A 19,872-nucleotide genomic window follows, 5' to 3' on the forward strand; every position below is an offset into this window, starting at 1 on the left:
TAAATCTTGTTTTGAGACTACACAAAAGAATAACACAGGCATAAGTAAATATTACATTCAAGAGCATTTAGGCTCTGTGTTCATAGGATTACATAGGAAGTAATGCAGTGAATGAAGGCATATTGTTTGGCATTTCGCTGTGAGAGGTGCTCTGATGAGAGAAGCAAACCACACTTTAAATCACACGCCCTGATTTGGCAGCTACCATTACTATTAGATCTGGCCCATCTCATCTATACATCCCCTTGTTGATAACAATCTGAAGGGGGGAAAACTATAACCACGTTCAGTTCAGATGAATGTTGTGCCTATGATCCATTCACTTCAGAAACCTAATGAAAAATGGTTTCAATCTGCACAGAGCACAGTTAACACCATTCAGAACAGCTCCTCTTTGAATCTCCCTTGCCATCATGAAGAAATTAGGAGTAGAGGGCAGTCACACCAAGAGGACCCAGCCTCTCAGCATACTTCACTTGGTATTATGCATGCAGTTATCAACAGGATAGAACTGCTTGGTTACACTGCAGCCAAGTGGGAGCATTTAGAATTCCCTCACTCAGGTAATCTGAGTTTGTGTGGTCTGTTTTGGTTCATGGCAGTGAGACCTCTTTCTTTTGATCAGATTACAACTGCAGGTTTCCTGTGGAGGAGGAGGAGGAGAGAAGAGGAACAGGATAATTGGTGAGCACCCTTTGAGGCATCAAAGTGGGGAAGGATGGCTTGCCTTCAGGGTTGACAATGTGAGGAGACCACAGAAGGCAAGGTGTCTATAAAACTGGAGGATGACATCACTTCCGACACAGAGAATGGCTTATATATGTATGTAGGTCATGAAGGCAAAGATTGTCTCAGTTACCAGTCTGCTGATCACAGCCTGGGAGGTATCCACCTGCCCAACATAAGGATCAGCTCAAATGTTAATGCAAATGTGCATTTCTTCCTCCTGCAGCGTTATTGCCCAAGGCACACACATTCTTCAGAGCCATATGCCTGAAAAATTTGGAAAGCAAAGCTGTGTATATCTTCTAAAATTTACCTTATAAAAGCCCTCTAATCTGTCAAACGTGGATTGAGAGGAGCTGGTGTCACAGTAAAGAGACAATCTTTACTTGAAACGAGGCCCTGTTTCTCATCACATATTGGATGCATAAATTTTGAAGAACCCTCATTTGTAGGACTGTGTTCCTGCATCTGATCATGATGGCAGGTAATCACACCCAAAAGGTGCTGCTTTAAGAAGATTCCCCCAATAAGAACTGTTGACAAAGAATTGTGGGAAATAAAATAATCACAAAGGGTTCTTTTAAAAGTTGCAGCCCATTTTGAAAATGCATTTACTCAAAAATACTACCATGGCTTTTATATGGGGTTGAAATATGGGGTCTAGCCAAGCTAATACAACTGAAGAGGATTCAGAACAAATTTCTATTTCTGATTCTAACTATTCACCTTTCCCCTGGAACACCAGTGAAGTATCCTTAACTTTGATCTCAGTCATAGCTGCACTTCATATGTAATGCTTCTGGGTGAGAATGAACCAACTACAGAAGGGATGCCTTTCCAAATTTCTCTGGCTTGAACAATTATGTAAGTGGAGGATGGGTTTAGGATTGTATCTCAAAGATGTCAGAAATTGGGTGCACATCTACCAAATTGATCATAGAATCATAGAACAATGGAGTGGGAAGAGACTTATAAGGCCATCGAGTCCAATGCCCTACTCAATCCAGGGATCCAAATCGAAGCAGATCTAAAATATGGTTGTGCAATTTTCTCTTGAATGTCTCCAACACTGGAGTGCTCACCATCTCCCAAACTAATTGGTTCCACTGAAATACTCTCCAACACTAAGGGCATTGTTTCTGATATTCTGATATTCTGATATCCTTGTTGCCCTCCTCTGAACTTGTTCAAGTTTGTTAACATCCTTCTTCAAGTGTGTTGTCCAAAACTGGACAACGTATTCAAAGATGAGGCTTAACCAATGCTGAATAGAGGTGAACTGTTACTTCATGAGATGTGAAGACTTTCTTGTTAAGGCAGACTAAAGTTGCATTGGCCCTTTTTGTAGTTGCATTGCACTGTTGGGTCATATTCTGTTTGTGACCAGCAGAAATCTCAAGATCCTTCTCACACAGGATATTACTCAGCCTCCTCCATCTTGTAGTTGTGTATTCCCCCCTCCCAGGTCTAGAACTTCACACTTATTCCCATTAAATTACTTCTGCTATTTTCAGCCTAGTGCTTGAGCCTCTCAAGAGCCCTTTGAATTTTGTTTCTGTCTTCGAGGTTATTAGCTATATCATCACATTTTGTGTCAAATTTGATAAGCATTGCCTGCACCCCCTCTCATCCAAATTATTAATAAAAATGTTGAAGAGACCAGACCCTTGTGTTACTTCACTTGCTTCCTCTTCCTAGATTGAGGCAGAGCAAGTGATAAGCACTCTGTCTACAATCCTGTAACCAACTGTGTATCCATCTGACAGTTGTTCTGACCAGTCCTCGTTAGCTTGCTAAACAGAATATCATGGGGCAATTTTTGAAAGCTTTGCCAAAGTGGAGATAAATCTAGAGATGGGCATGAAATGAACCATGAGCCAAAACACACACACACATACACACAAAACCAATGAACTGGCCTGGTTCATGGTTCATTTCACAACCTAGTTGGGGCATCCCATTTTGCCAAAGTAAAACAAAATGGCAAACATTTTTCCCTTTGGCATTTTGTTTACTTTGGCAAAAGGGGATGCCTGCCCACCCTCTTCCTATTGCTCCCCACCAGCCTGTTCTTGTCTCCCTCTGCTGCCTCCACTGCAGTGGGTGCCATCCTCAGAGGCAGCAGACCAGGTATCCCTGCCAGGAGCCGGGTGCTGCCTCTGTGCACGCGTCTGCCCATCAGCTGGGTGGTGGGCGCATGCTCAGAAAAGGTGTCCCAGCTACCACTCACACTTGTTGAAAAGCAGCCCTTAAAATTGCTTTATGTTTGGGTGAGAAGTGGTTGACTGATGAAAAAAACCAGTCAGCTTCTGGGATTTTCCCTTGTGTAGTGTCACTTTATGAATGGTATGAGCAGAAGAGAGCATCCTTTAGACCAGTGGTCCCCAACCTTGGGCCTCCAGATGTTCTTGGACTTCAACTCCCAGAAATCCTGGCCAGCAGAGGTGATGGTGAAGGCTTCTGGGAGTTGGAGTCAAAGAACCTTTGGAAGCCCAAGGTTGGGGACTACTGCTTTAGACCATCTTGACTGCTGCCCTTAGTGTTGCTAACATTCAGACTGCCCTTTGTTATGTAAATCTTGGCATCCTTTTTTCTTGCTGTGCAACAATATTGGGCTATTTTCTGGCTTTTAGAATCATGGGTGCAGAAGCACAATATCCCACACTCACAAACCAGAGGTGTTTTTTTTAAAAGAATTGAATTGCTCCACATATTGTGACAACCCTATAAATGAGTGATCTCTAATGACCTGTTCTCAACAGACTTGCTTGTCTCATAAATTTAATGCTGTGGTTCCTTTAGGAAATCAATCCATCTCATATTTGGTCTTTCTCTTGTCCTGCTGCCTCCAATATTTCTCAGCATTATTGTTTCGTTTCCTGTTAATCCTGCCATCTCATGATGTACCTGAAGTAGGATAGTCTCAGTTTCATTATTTTTGCCTCCAGAGTTTTATTCTAGGACACATTTGTTTGTCTTTTTGGCAATCCAGAGTATCCACTAAGCTCTTTTCCAGCACCAGATTTCAGATGAATCGGTTTTTCCCTCCTGTCAACTTTCTTTATTGCCCAGCTTTCATGCACATACATAGCAATTCAGAATACAAGAGTGTAGATGATCTTCGCCTCCAGTGACACATCCTTACACCTGATGATTTTTCCCTTTCTTCCATAGGTGCCCTTCTAAGTTTCAGTCTTCTTCTGGCTTCTTGGCTGCAGTCTCAATTTCGATTGATGCTTAAACCAAGGTATGCAGAATCTTTCAGTATTTCAATTTCTTCATTATCAACATTAAAGCTGTGTAGTTCTTCTGTAGTCATGATTTTGGTCTTCTTAATGTTCAACTACAGTCTTGCTTTGACACTTTCTTCTTTCACTTGCATTAGAAGTCATTTCAAATAATTGTTGCATTCTGCCAGTAAGATGGTGTCATCTGCACATCTTAAATTATTGACGTTTCTTCTACCAGTTTTCATCTTCTGCCATCCAAATCTTGTCCAGCTTTACATAGGATATGTTTTGCATAAGGATTGAACAATTAAGGGGATAAAATACACCTGGGGCTGACAACTTTGTCGATACGAATCCATTTTGTCTTTCCCTATTCTGTCCGAATGGTAGCTTCTTGCCAGTATGCATCAGGTTATGCATGAGGACAGTCAGGTGCTGAGGCACATCACTTTTTTTCAGAAGAACTCATAGTTTTTCATGATCTGCACAGTTGAAGGCTTTGCTGTAATTTATAAAGTGTAGACTGATCTTCTGAAAATCTTTGCTGTGCTCCAGTAGCTAGCGGATATTTTCAATCTGATATCAAGTGCCACTGAAAAGGGAAAACATTATTATTTCCTTGGCTCTTTGTAGACAAACAAAGAAACGAGAAGTGTGCAGATGAAGATAACCATACAAGCATTTGGCTATTACTTTTCTGCACATTTGAATCCCCCCATGTAAAATACTTTTTAAAACCTATTTTGAAGTGTTTACTATCAATCATGTAGTATGCAGATGTCAAATGTTAAGTGCATTATTGTTTCCAGAGCTTTACTACCTCCAGAGAAACATAACGTTTGAGAGCATGAGCATATCTCAAAGGACGGTACCAGACTGAATTAACAATAGCATTCAGGAAGAGTATTGAAATGCCTGTGATTGTTTAAGTTCCATTCTCCAGCTATTAGTGAGACAACAGCCATGAAAATGGCAGACATTTTGGTGCATGGGGAAGACATCCAACTTGTATTGCATAATTTGAAAGCCAACCAAATTATTTCTAGCACAAAGGTAGGAAATCCCACTAGTGCACCTCTTATCCCTGGCAATAAAACCATCATTTGCTGCCCTCTTATGATACCCCAGATCTGCTGCCTGAGATGGCCACTTCATTTTGACTAATGGTAAGGCCAGCTCTGCCCCTTCACGGATTGCTGCCTTGTCATGGCGAAGGGGCTTGACATCCTGGGCATCAGTGAACTAAAATGGATGGGAATGGGCAAATTCAATTCAGATGATTATCATATCTACTCTTGTGGGTAAAAATCCAATAGAAGAAATGGAGTAGCCCTCATAGGCAATGAAAGAGTGGGAAAAGCTGTACTGGGATGTTGTTGTTGTTGTTTAGTCATTAAGTCGTGTCCGACTCTTTGTGACCCCATGGACCAGAGTACACCAGGCCCTGCTGTCTTCCACTGCATCCCGGAGATGGGTCAAATTCATGTTGGTAGCTTTAGTGACCCAACTCCGGGAGGCAGTGGAAGACAGGAGGGCCTGGCATGCTCTGGTCCATGGGGTCACGAAAAGTCAGACACAACTTAACGACTAAACAACAAGCTTCGGTGATATTGTCCAACCATCTCATCCTCTGTCACCGAAGAATTGATGCTTTTGAATAGTGGTGCTGGAGGAGATTCTTGAGATTCCCCTGGACTGCAAGGAGAACAAACCTATCCGTTCTGAAGGAGATAAACTCTGAGTGCTCACTGGAAGGGCAGATCCTGAAGCTGAGGCTCCAATACTTTGGCCATCTCATGAGAAGAGAAGACTCCCTAGAAATGATCCTGACGTTGGGAAAGTGTGAAGGCCAAGAGGAGAAGGGGATGACAGAGGACGAGATGGTTGGACAGTGTCATTGAAGTTACCAACATGAATTTGACCAAACTCCGGGAGGCAGTGGAAGACAGGAAGGCCTGGCATGCTCTGGTCCATGGGGTCACGAAGAGTCAGACACGACTTAACGACTAAACTACTACAACAAGGCTAGCTCTGGAAACAGCTCAGCTGGTTATTTTATTGCATGGAATCACACCAACATTTGATCACATGCATGGCTGTGGAGGACACAAGAAAAATTGAAGTGTGTGTGTTTGTGAGGGGATCACCTTGAGTGCCTCCAGTCCCAGAAGTGCAAGGAAGCCTGGGAGACAGTGCATCTCCTGGGCTCCTGGCCAATAGGGATGCACAGCTGCTGGTGGAGGAAGGGCTACTGCCTGACACAAGACAGCTGGAGGAGGGGATGATGGTGGGAATAAGAGGGCAGCGATTGCAGGGCTTAAAATTGTTGTTAACCATGTCAGACAAAGGAGAGACATGGGAGGAGGCAGTTAAACACAGGGACCCCATCTTCTGTGCCTTCACAGAGGTGCAAGCAGTGGGACAGAACAAGGGGAGACACTTCCTCCTGCCCAACATGTTTGGCCAAAGAAAGGATTGGGGACCTGAAACTCTGGCAATGCAGCCCCCAGCTGACCTAGGGTCACCGTAACCTTGGGCATCCTTGCTGACAACAAGGATGAGCCTACCTCAACCAGCTTTTGGTGTTGGAAATGCAAGGAGCAACAGGCACAGCAAACTTTCAGGAAAACATTCTGAGAGGAGCAGTGACGTGGAACGTGCTTCCCATTACCTGCCTTTGCCTGCTCTCCCTGAGTTGGGACTCATACCTCACACCCGCATCTCCAGATTTGGACTTTTGGGGACCTCAGTGAAGTCAACAAGGGCCTCAGCCAGGCTGACTGTACCCAGGGGGTTTGTGCCAGAAATTCAACCCCCTGTGAAGCTGGGGAAAGGGCAGTAGTGTCTGAATCTGTGCCTTTAATAAAAGCGGTGAATAACAAAACCATTTGGAACCCATGAAATTTTGCTGTGGGACTTCTTAGTTGGCCAGCAGCTGGGAGGGGGACCTAGTAAGACTCATGATGTTTTATAAGATTATGTAGACAGTACAAGCAATTCAATTATTTTTGGAAAACCTGAGTGCTAATTGTACAGATGCTGCTCTGCTATGGCTGAATCTCAGAAAGGATTAGCTGCCCAGTCCTATTTGTAAAAGGAAGGCATCGCCTCAGCCTTGAAATAAAAGGAAGCAGATTGTCTGTCCCAGAATCATTCATAAAGGGGAATCAGTGAGCAACAGTAGCATTGAACATTGACTTTATTTAAATTAGAGATTAACAGACATAAATTCAACGAACAATGGAAAATCCCTAAATCAGAATATTGTGGTTTCATTTATTGTTGTGAAGTGAGATGGCTGAGCCGAGGGAATATGCTGATGTGGTTTTATGAACTGAAGGATGAAATGAAACTTCTCTTTGTACAGTTCTGGTCACTGCACTTGGAAAAAAAAAAGATAAGGTGCAGAAAAGGACAACCAAAGGGTGAAGGAAATGGAGGAAACCCATGTGTGAAGAAAGATTATAGTGTCTGGCTCTGTTTAGTTAAGAAAAAAAGGAGAGTGGAGGAGACATGAGAGAAGAGGACGGTGTTGGAGAAAGTGGAAAAAGAGAAAAGCCTGCAAAGGGAGAGGTTACTCAAAATACTAGAACCTGGATAATCCACCAAAGAAGGATGATGGAAGTTTGGGGCAGGTTAAAAGGACTTCATCCAATACTAAACTGTGGAATCTGCTACCACAGTGATGTCCACAATTTTGGGAACATCCATAAAAAGGGGGATGGGCAAAGTAATGGAGGATGGGGCTTAACCTATTGACATCCAATAATAATAAGCATTCTATATTCCTTCCTGTACCGGGGATAACTCATCATCATCCTAGAACTGCAGAGCTGGAAGGAGCTGTATGGATCATCAAGTCCAGCCCCTGTCAGGGAGGCACAGTGGGGAATCAAACTCCCAACCTCTGGTTCCACAGCCAGATGCCTAAACCACTGATCTATCCAGCAGGCATAATACATCTTTGTATATCAGTTGCTGGAGAATGTGAGGCAAAGAATGTTGTTGTACTTATGTTCGGCTTATTGGCTTTCCATTGGCAGCTAGTTAGCTAACCTGTAAAAGAGAACCTGTAAACAGAACGTTCAACTAGATGGGCTTTTGGCATGATTCAGCAAGGCTCTTCTTAAATTCTTATGTTTTCGTGGTGGCAAAAGCAGATCTTGGCTACCATCATCACTAAGCAATGCAAAATGGGTCTGTATTTGGACTTTCACTGTTGACATTCCTCAGTCAGACTACAACATAAAGGCCTAACCAGGACAGGTGACTAGTACCTATGTAGAGGAGAAGAAGACAAGGCAGGAGAGAAGTGGGTTAGGAGAAGAAGGACTTGGGGACAACAACAGACAGGACTAATTGTTGGTAAAGCTGTGGGTAACTTATTTTATTGAAAGATAAAAAGAGACTTGGCCCAGAACTTATGCGGATAGATAGGAAGATAAAAGGACAGGAAGTGAAGTGAAAACAAACACATGAACAGAATTGAATGGAACTGACCATGGTTGCGGTGTTGATTTCTTCTCTTCTCTTCTTGGAATTATCTGCATTTGTGCAGTTGCCTAGCTAACCAGCATAAACTTGGCTGCTGTGAGAAATGGGTTGGGTGGGTGAGAGGATAGGGTGGCGGGAGAGACAAGGAGAAAGAGAATTTAGCAAGCATTTGCAATAAAAGGGCCAAAAACTTCTTCCATCTCTTTGTAGTTAAAACCTGCCTTCATGTTAGAGTATGTCAGGGGAACGCACAATTGGGCTTCAGAAATGTTGCACACTGTTTCAGGACCTATAAGTAAAGTGAAGTGAGTTGGACTTAAGTATTCTCCCCCACAGTTCAATGTTTTTATTTTTAATATTACTGTAACTGTTACTATTATTGTTGTGGCATCAAATGAACAGAAGGATCGTTAGGAGTAACAATATCAATTACAAAGGTAGATAAGTAATTGGAGGTAACTGAAGTCCATTTATATAACAGCAGATGGCACGCAACTCTGGTGATCAATTGTCTTTTACAGAAATATAGTCAACATCCACTTTTCCAAAACTGAATTTCAAATTTCTACTTATTGGCATCACAGTATTCCCCTTCTAGTGTTTCCTCCATTTCCCCACTTCTGTGTTACACCTGTTGATTACTGTGTGACTTCACTGCAACTGTCAATCACTTTAGCGAAATATTGGTCTAATGTGAATTCTACAGAGGATACTTTGAGCTATTCACCTTGTTTTCACTGGTACATAAGGCTGTGGATACCCCACCTTCTGGTCAGTATTCCCAATGACAACAGAGGGTCACTACCTTTCCAAGATCATTGGGAAACTAGCTGTTTTGGACACCCACTTTTTGAACCATGTGGGAGATACTCTGTCCAAAAGACTTCTTTATGGGATTTTGTTTTATTTCCCCATCTTTGGTGGGGGGGCATTTGGGCTATTTTTGATAGCTGCCACCAAATCCTATGATGACAAAGTTTCAAAGTGCTTTCTTAAAATAAATGGGAAATTGGCTGTTTTTGGCACCAACTCTTTCAAAAACTTTGGGGAGAGAACTTGTCTACATGAGGTAACTGGAGCAACCTAAAGCAGGCTAAATAAGATCACTAGGAGGTCTGGTACTGCCATTTAGTGTGATCCTTACATCCATACAGCATATGTATCTCAAACTACCCTATTTGTTCTGCCCCAGCTCCCTGTCAAATTGCCAATATTTAGAAGTGACTTAAGAATAGAGTCACTTCCGGATATTGGCAAATTAAACACTTCTTTGATTCCTGTGAATTAAAAGTGTGTTTGAGCAGTGAAAGGGGAGTGTATCACTTTAAAAACAGCATTAGGTGTGTGTATTAGGTATGCTACAATATTAGAGATGTGTATTAGGTATGTGCATTAGGTATGCTATCTAATATGCATATCTAGTAATACACATATCTAATACTGTTTTTAAATGGATGTGATGGCCCTTTCACTGCTCAGAAACATACTTTAATTTTTCCCCTACTTCCTTGATGCCCCAACGGAATAGAGGAAGTGTTTAATTTGCTATTACCATGAAGTGGATTTCTTGACAATATTGCTAAATTAAAAAGACGAAGGTTTGCTTTGGTTCATTCCCATCAATCACACATGCTAGAAAGAAAGGTGCAGGTCGTAACACTCTGGGAAAGATTTCATTTGCTCCAGAGATTACTTCATGTGATCACTGTCAAAAGGAGTCAACCAAGCCATCCCAGCAGCGGCCCAAACAGTGGGCTAAATGCCCTCTGTCTGGAAAGAGATCATCACCTATGTCTACCACTATGTGTAATATATAATTACAAACTATTTATTCAGATTGCAAAAATAACAAAGGGAATAGTAAACTACTTCTGAGTATTCTCTACCTGGGAAACACTCAAAAGGGTTGCCGTAAGTCAGAACTGACTTGGTGGTACATCATGATGATGAGGATTAATGCCAGTAGACACTCAGTGAATGAACGAAGTGCCTTGCATTTATTAAATATTTCCATGGCTAGATCCTGATACTTTTGGCCTTCAACTGATATTCAAGATTTTAAAGTATATTGTTGTTTGCATTTTCTTGAATGTCTGTGGGATTTTCTCTTGAATTCAGATGAGGGTTCTGTATTCATTACTTACAAAATGGTGCTCAGGCTGCATTTAGTAAACCAGTACACAAGATATGCAATTATATCTCCTCATCTTTCATATTAGATTGATTATTGCACTACTTTCTCTGTGGGGCTATTCTTGAAGGTGGTTTGGAAGCTGCAGAACTTGCAAAACACAGTGGCTAGGTTTATATCGAGGACAGGAAAATACAATTGTGTTTCCTTGGTCCTGGCCCATTTGCACTGATTGCCAGTGTGCTTTCAGGCAAAATTCAAGGTTTTAATGTTGACATCCAAAGTCCTGAATAGTTTGGAGCCTCACAGAGTGCCTCTCCCTCAGAACTTGGAGGGGAGGGATGGGAAATGCTTTATTACCAAAACCATCTGACCTGCCTTCACCTCCCAATCTTTGATGTTGTGAGTGGCCACCCCAAGGGAGGCCAGGAAGTGTACAACTAGGAACCGGGCCTTCTCAGGGGTGGCTGCTCCATTATGGCATTCATTACCAGCTGAGGCACGTCTGGCCCCCCACCTTCCTAGTGTTCAGAAGACCAAAACAAAACAAAAAAAGGCTTCTCAGTCAGACCTTGACAACCTTCTTCTTATTTAATCAATTAATAATTAAATAGTCTGATTTTTATTGTTTAAATTGATTCTATAGTCGTTGCCATATTGAGATTTGGATTTGGCATGTTTGTGACACAAGGGGTGATAGGGTTTCTTTTCTTTTTGATATTTTATTTCAAATACTCTTTTGATGTCCTGAGTAGTGGCCTGCCACTAGATGGGCAGAACTGAAGTTAAATGAATGAATGAATGAATGAATGAATGAATGAATGAATGAATGAATGAATGAATGAATGAATGAATGAATGAATGACGTTTTGAAGGGATAAAACTGATGTCTCCATATAAATAAATGGATGACTTTTCTTTTCAAGCAAGCTTTCCCTCAGCGTGGAGTGCCTGAGTAGGGTTGTTAAATGAATTGTTATGTCTTTGTTATGTTGTTTTTGTTCTTCATGTTGGAGTGTGGTATTGGACCCTTTTTAGTACTTATGTACTTATTATTTTTAGCTTTAAATATTATCTTTTAATGACATAAGAGAAAGGAGAGGTAAAAATATTTTAAATAAATAAACAAACACATAATAGTCATCTTTCTTCTATGTAGATGTGCAGTCAATAAATCCGAACATGAAAGCACATCCTGTAACCTCTTTTTCTTCCATGGAGAGCAGGACCTAGATTATTCTGACATGGGTAGCAAGTTACTGCCGATGCTTGTTGGGCCAGCATCACCACAGTCATTACAACTGTGGCTGAAACGCTGCCTGTCAGATCTCTTGAGAATGCCTGACACTCACAGCTTTATGAGCAAATTGTATTTACGGAGCAGGTTGCGGGGGACAGAGAGCCTGTGCATCACACAGAAGATGCAGCATCTCTTCCTCTTCCCCAAAGGTCAGTGCAGCTCTTAAAGTGCTTGTTAGAAATGTTAAGACTTTTTTTTAAAAAAAAAGAAACATTAAGTTCCCTGAATTTGTTTTGCTGCGGTTGTATATCTAGTGGCTAATATGGGGAAGAAGAAGAAGAAGAAGAAGAAGAAGAAGAAGAAGAAGAAGAAGAAGAAGAAGAAGAAGAAGAAGAAGAAGAAGAAGAAGAAGAAGAAGAAGAAGAAGAAGAAGAAGAAGAAGAAGAAGAAGAAGAAAAGTAACACAGATGCTTCCACTGAAGCAGAGTTGATATGATTTGTTTCCATTTTTGTTTCCATTTATCACAGTTTGTTGTAAAGAAAACTAACACCACAAATAATATGTTTGTAAAGAACCATGCTAACAGACAGCAACAGAAGAGAGTCACCCACTCACAAATACATTATTGTTATGCTGTGATTAGGGTGTAGTTACCACTTTTACTATTTGTCTTAGAAGCAAACAAAGCCATCGTACTTGTATGATATTGGTTGCCAGTTCCATACTTGTAAAGTGGAATGGTAATGTAGCTGAAATGACCACCACAGACACATATCTGGGAATTGACTCCATCACTATGAACCAGCCAGCTCCAAAGCAATGGTGAAGCTAGAACTCATCACAACACGATATACCCACATCATATTCCCGCTTTTGTGAAATGTGTGTTCTTTGGCAGCTAGCTTTTCCCACCAAGAACCTTTTTGTACTTGGATTCTTGGCTGTACTGTTTGAAAACTGAAATTCTCATTAAGCTTGGCTCACATAAAGCACTGTACAATTTCAAATGTTCTGCATGTCCGTATCTCTGCTTTCTGATTGTGACACAAATATTGTCTGGATTGTGCTTGGTAGTTCATATGGGCTTCAAGTCATTGGCTTAGCAAGGGGAATTATAAAAATATGCAATAGCTGCATGCACTATATAAATGGTCAGTTTTTCTACAGGAATCTAACCTAGATCTCCCACAAACTACTTGATCCACTCTTAAGCTCCAACAGGTACCAACCAAGCAGCTTTTGCTTCAGAAATTAGAATTCCTCTTAAGGGAATGAACTCAATGCTTCGGACAACAAAGTATGCATTACATATAAATGACTTAAAGTGAACTCTTAATTTTTTTTTTTGCCAGGAAAATTTTAGCAAGGGACATTTAAAGTGGAATAGCCAGAGAGAAAGGGGATTGGAGACACTTTCTCCTGTTCAGCATGTCTTTGCTTTGGATCATGTCTCCAACCCGCTGCTTTGTACCTTTAGGGGCTTCTGAAAATGTCATCATCCTGGCAATGTAAGGGCACTCATCTCAGAACTGAGTGTGACTATATTCATGTGGATTGATGCTGTCTTCACTTGGCCATATGCAAGTGGGACAGTATGTTGGGAAAGAGCAAAGCATGCTGGGAAATAGCTGTTTGTAACAGTTTTGTTGTTGCTGAAATTTATTTTCTCTGCTTTCTGCATGTGAGTCACCCGAATTGTTCTTTGGAATTCAGCGTTTGACTGGAAGGAAGGTGGAAAGTCAACATTATAAAATATTCACAGGATAGTGCTTTATGTGTAACAAGGGACAAGATTTCCAGAGGCTCACGGGTGCTCGCTAATTTTCCACCTCTTTTGTTGATATTTCTCTCTGTTGCATATTAACTTTGTCGTTTGCCTCTGAGAACTTAGAAATTTTGAAATCAGTCCATGAGAATTAGCTGATTAACAGAGATGTGGAGGATTCAAAGGGCTCCACTCCACTTAAAGAAGGTGAAGCTTTCCCCCAACCCCCCCAGCCATAGAAACATGTTCCTGCAACAGCATACGGCTCTGGGGGCACAGAACAGTAACCTCATTCATATTTATTGGTCCATTGCTGCCAGTTTGTCTTAATTTGTATGCAGTAAATTTTGTTAACAAATACTGAAAATGCACACCCGCACACCAGATACTCTGTTACTATGGTTTTCAGATAATTTGCTCTTAGGTACACTGTGAATTTCAAGCATGTTCTTCATGTTCATTTATATAACAGTGAAGGAGTTTTAGAAAAATTGCTCAGGTATTCATATTGGTGTTCTTGGAAAGAGAAGCTGCTTTTTGGTTTTTGTGGGCTTGTAGAGGAAGGACAGGGGTTGCTGGGAAAGGAAAACAAGCCAATGTTGTTTTAGGAATTTATGACTGGTCACATATACATATGGTTCAACTTCACCCTCTGTTTGATTTGTAATTGAGGTTGGAAAATTCAGCTCTACCACCCCCAAAGAAGTAGCCTAATATATTGGGGTTCCTTCAATGCCCCCTGTTCCACCAAACTGTCTCATTGTCTTTTCCAACCACTTGTGTACCTGCTGTTCCAGCAATGTCAAAGGAAGGAATATACCCAATCCAATACCATGACTGCAAGATATCAGAGAACTTAACATGCCAATATTTCAAGAAAATGTAGTGTTTGGTTGTTGTGGGTTTTTTGGGCTCTTTCGCCGTGGTCTGAAGGTTGTTCTTCCTAACGTTTCACCAGTCTCTGTGGCCAGCATCTTCAGAGGACAGCACTCTGTGCTCTGGTGTAGTTGGCTTTGGAGTGCAGTATTTATGGCTGTGAGATAGGCTTTTGTCTTTTTCTGTAGATGGGTGATTAGTGTGTCTTGTTGTGGGTGTATTGTTGTGCTAAGGAGAAGAGATTATCTGTCACTGTGGTTGATGGGTGTCATTAGCTGGTCTTTTGTGTGTAGTGATCCCCTGTCCTTGTGGCTGGGTAGAGTTTGTTGACCTTTTGCACACTGTATTTTTGAGAGCTGGGAGCCAAGTTTTGTCACAGCCATAAATACTGCACTCCCAAGCCAACTACACCAGAGCACAGGTTGCTGTCCTCTGAAGATGCCGGCCACAGAGACTGGCGAAACGTTAGGAAGAACAACCTTCAAAACATGGCCAAAGAGCCCGAAAAACCCACAACAACCATTAGATCCTGGCCGTGAAAGCCTTCGTGAATACAAAATGTAGTGTTTACTGGACTGTTGGTAGGTGTTAGTGGATCAATTTGAAATAAGAAAAATCAGAATGCTCATTTTACAATGTCATATAATGCTCATCTAAAATTATGTACACGTATGCCTTCAACAATGCTGGGGGTTAGAACACCAGACCCTGAGTAGTTCAAAATCTGTATATATAACTCTTATGCCTCCAAATATGTAACTACAGAGCATGAACCATTGATTCATGTGTGCACACGCACAGACACACCTCTCGTGACCTGTGTCAATCTCCAGGCAGGCCCCAGCACCCTCCCAGGTTGCCACATGGAGCTGCAATGAGAGGAGAGGGGGCCAGCCGGGGGACCATTGCACTGCTAACAAAGGGCCCTAAGTAAGCCCAAGACCCACCATTCTCAGGCCACTTCCTGGACATTAATAGCAACACCATATTTATTGAACATTTATTTGTTTATTGTAAAAACAAATAAATGTGTATAACCACAACTGTGCTGCTCAGACCCATGCAATTCAAGGGAGAAGTGTACTTGAAGTCCCATAGTAAGCACGAGACAAATTAATCCCATTCTCTTATTATAACCAGGAATCAGTGGGACAACAAAAGAACTATGGCTTAATTTTTAAAGTGTGTTTTTGATGAGGGATTCAGTAATATAACACGCACTGTCATTTCTCTCTCGTCCCATATACTGTATTTTTTGCACCATAAGACTCACTTTTTTCCCACAAAACAGGGGCGTGGAAAGTCTGTGCATCTTATGGAGCGAAGAAAACAGATTATATTTTCCTGTTTTCTTCTCCTAAAAAATCGGTGCGTCTTATGGAAAGGTGCGTCTTATGGAGCGAAAAATACGGTACTTTGTATGGGTTAGATCATCAGCAAATTCCTCCATTTACTTATTTATTTACTATTACATTTATACGCCATCTTTCCATTAAACGATAATGGAAGCAACTTACAATCTTTTAAAAAGAATTGAAACGTAAGTTCTCTCTCCCCTGGGAAGCTCTAAGTGTGTACTTGTTACTCCAATACACAGCTTAAACCAGTAATAGTACAATACGCCTGTTGCTTTTATTCAATAAGTGAATAGACCTGCTATTGCATAGGTTTAATGTAAACCTGTGTTGCATAGCAACAGTTTATAAGTTGGTCAGGTAACTGGGTGATAGAGATAGAGGGCAGAGTTTCTAAATTTATGATTTAGCCTTGAAAATAGCTGACAGTAGGTTCTGTCAGTGCTGGTAAAAGATGAAACTGCATCTGTCATGGAATGATTTATGTGGTTTAAATCTTGTACTAAAGATGGGATATGTAGTAGTGAACAATGTAAATGGATTCCATATTGGTTCTCTGTATAAGTGATTTCTGCATGCTGACAGTGTGTTTCTAGAAGGATGTGGGAATGTTTTTCTGCAGGCCTGAGGAGGACATTCCTAGATAAGAAGACTGGTCATTTGTTTTGGCGGAATTGCAGACATACTGAGGAAAAACAACACCTGTTTCCCACGAGAAGAGAAGAGAGAAGATAAAGAGGGACTGTTTACCTGAATTCATGCCGTGATTGGATGACAGTGTGAGAGACGGAGAAGAAGGGGGATTTTCAGCTAAGCTTGAAAAAGGAACTCTTACCATGGACAATATCCTTTCATTTCCTTTCTTTTTCTACAGTTTGCTAGGTCTTGTTGCCAGCTGTGCAGTGCAGGTAACAGACTAATAGAGATGTAGGTGATTAGGTGGAAAGGGGGGCTTTAAGCCTTTTGCCCATCCTAATAGAGCTTTTTAGATTTTTCTAGGATTTTTAGTGTTTTTGTATTTAAAGAGAATTGTTGCTTCATTTATATTTTGTATCAAGCCTTGAAAATGATAACATACTTGCTTATGCATTAAACTGACTTTATTTTGTGAATTTCTATATTTTTCTTAATAAAATAATAATTATAAAAATCAATTGGTCTCTTGAACAGTGGAGCTGTCTTAGTATTACCCTGAGGGGGAAATATTGGGCCACATTTTGCTACTGAGTCCTATCCATATTGAGCAAAGTGAGTCTACTGACTACATAGCTCATGTGTCTTTCTCTTTTTTTTGGAATTTTCTAAGGTTGCTGAAGTATCTTTTTAGGGCAGACTTGTAAGCAGAAGTGTTGGGGTGGCCCTTGGCTGAAGTTACCAGGACTCAACTCAGCCTAATGAGGGAGCACAGGCTTCTAATTACTCTCTGTCCCAACGGTCAAGCATCCTCTAGGGGAGCTGATCCTTACAGCATCTGCCTCCTAATCTGAGGTGTCTTAGTTGCTTCCCCCCCCCATTTAAGCAATTATTGCACGTCAGTATTTTTACTCATGTCTCCGAGGTAGATACAGTCTGTTTCCCCCTCAAAGGGTACTTTTGGCTCCCCTCTGGTCAGTTTTTCAAGGCCACTGTGCAAGGGCTAGTGGTGAGCTTCCTGGAAATTCCAGCAACAGTGTTCGAACTGGAAAAATACCATTCATTTTGTGTGGTCTGCAGGTGAGGCAGCATAGGATTAGAGCCCTAACAGAAATGGTGTCAACTGCTGAAGCTGCAGGGACCACCTGGAGACTTACCCAACTGCTCACAAATTATGGTCTGGATTTTTTTCCCCCTTGCCTCAGGCCTGCTACATTACTCAGATAATTAGCCAACCCAGTAGCAGTCCAGTCACCCTCAGGAAAGCTCCCCTTGCAATAACGGTGGCTCCATGTGATATCACTTAAGTTGGTCCTTGTGATGTCACAGAAAATACACTAATGCTGGGGAAAGTGGAAGGCAGCAGGAAAAGAGAAAGACCAAATATGAGATGGACTGACTCCCTAAAGGAAGCCACAGGCTTGAGTTTGCAAGAGCTGAGCAGAGCTGTTGGCAGGACATTTTCGAGATCACTCATAGGGTCACCATAAATCAGAGGTGATTTGACGGCATTTAACAACAACAGCAATTCTGCTTTTGCACTTCCTTTACCTTTACTGGGAGGAGTTTCAAGTCAGCCACAGAAGCTCAGTGAGGGAGTTTAACTAGTAAAGCAGCTCCTTAAATATCTCACAAAATATAAAAACCCTATTTAATTAATAATGTGCCATCAAGTCAATTCCCTTTCCAAAGTTTCCTAGATATAAAGTATTCAGAAGTGTTCACCCATTCCTTCTTCCACGGGTGCTCTGGGATCACTGAGCAACTTGGCCAAGGCATGGCTGTCTTCAAAATCTGAGACAGAGAGGGAACAATTGGTTGCTGATTGATTGAGTCCAGAAAGGTCCTTCCCTGCTAAAACCTCTTAAAGGCAGTGTACAAAGGTTGCTTAAGTTTCAACATTGTCTAGCCAGCATTTTTCTCTCTCAAATGCTAAAACTTCCATGCTTTAGCTTTTCCTCCACCTGTTTCCTTTGACTTCTTTTCCCAGCTCTGTAAATGGCAGAGTAGCCCATATGCTGTAGTAGAGGCCTGGGTTCAAATCCTCACTCAGACATGGAAATTCCCTGGGGGAGTGGAACTGGTAAAACCACTCCTTAAATGTCTCACTTACCTTTAAAGGTCTGTTAATGTACCTGCAAGTCGGTTCTGACTCCACAGCCTTTATTGACACCAGCACCCAACCCCTTTCTGGTATTTGAGACAGAGAGATGGGAAAGGAGAATGCTTGCAAAAGCTCCAGGCCAACAAGACACCAGGCATTTCTTGCTCCTTGTCAGGTGAACATCTTTTTTTGCAACACCTTGCCTGAATGGGAAATTAAATCTTATTCGGTCATCCCAAGGGGTGCCATAAGTTGAAACTGACTTTCTGATGCATAACAGTAATACAGAATACATCCTCCATTGCGTCCATACTGACTCACTGGGCCCAGGGACCCCATGTCCACCACAAAGAACCAATGGGCTGAAAGGGAGTTCCCCACAGCCATACCCAGAAAAGTCTACCCTGTCCCTGGAACAACCAACATGAAGCATGGGTCATCTGGGAATGGAGCTGGAGGGAGTTCCTGCTCTGGTCACCCCAGTAGGCTCAAGAGGTGGCTGCTTGCTCTCCTTCTAACATGCTGGGCCTCCTCAGCCTTTCCCAGAGAGGGAGAAGTTGCTGGTGGCTGCCCAATGCTCAGGATCATGGGAGAATTTGGACCAGCCTGCACCCCTGAGGAAAGGAGGGAGGGTGCACTAGTTTCCTGCCCCCTCAAGCTGAAAAGTGGGGGCTTACTTGCTGCCACCTCCACTCTTGCAGCATTCCCAGTGCTTGCTCGAGATTCTTGGGGAGCATTGGTGCTCTCCTCCTGAATAGGAGTTTGCTCCAGTATCCTCCTGCCCCGAAGGATTCCTTCTCCCTCCACAGCCCCACAGAAGGGCGGGAAGCTGTCTCCTCCTCTCTTTAGGTGAGGCAGAGCTCAGACAGACAATCTCATGCCTGATCTGATTTGCCTGCCTCCCTCGACTTGGTTCCCCTTTGCGCATCCTAAAAATTTCCCAACTTGGGTGGCTGCCCCTGTGGGGGCCCCACACATGACACCACTGGGTGGGGTGCAGAATCTGGGGTGCCTCCACAGCACATGTGGGCCTGATCTACATCAAAGTGACAAAGCACAGTAAGTGCCCATCTCTAATTTTTAGCACTGTGACCAGAATCTTATTGCTGATTTAGAGAATCCTATTTCTGATTATGCAAAGAAACTGTGTAAGTCTTGGTGGCAAATTGCCACTCATTAATCAGGTGTTAGTTGTGTTCCTAGCACAGTGCAAGTAGCACCTTGTTAATGAATATTATTTCCATTTCCACTACATTAAATCGGGAACAGGATTCCAACTTTTAATTTTAATAAGGATGGTACTACTGACAATATTCT

At 42.0% G+C, this 19,872-nt stretch overlaps 1 long non-coding RNA gene across 1 annotated transcript; it reads left to right on the forward strand.

Moving 5' to 3' along the window:
• The first annotated feature begins 624 nt into the window (after positions 1-624).
• On the forward strand, positions 625-12,679 carry LOC140708061 (uncharacterized). Its single transcript, XR_013537458.1, has 3 exons — positions 625-684; positions 3,901-3,973; positions 12,136-12,679. It is a non-coding gene; the product is annotated as an uncharacterized LOC140708061 (long non-coding RNA).
• The last annotated feature ends 7,193 nt before the right edge of the window (positions 12,680-19,872 follow it).

Source organism: Pogona vitticeps, chromosome 6 (assembly GCF_051106095.1).
Source record: "Pogona vitticeps strain Pit_001003342236 chromosome 6, PviZW2.1, whole genome shotgun sequence".
Classification (NCBI taxonomy): domain Eukaryota; kingdom Metazoa; phylum Chordata; class Lepidosauria; order Squamata; family Agamidae; genus Pogona; species Pogona vitticeps.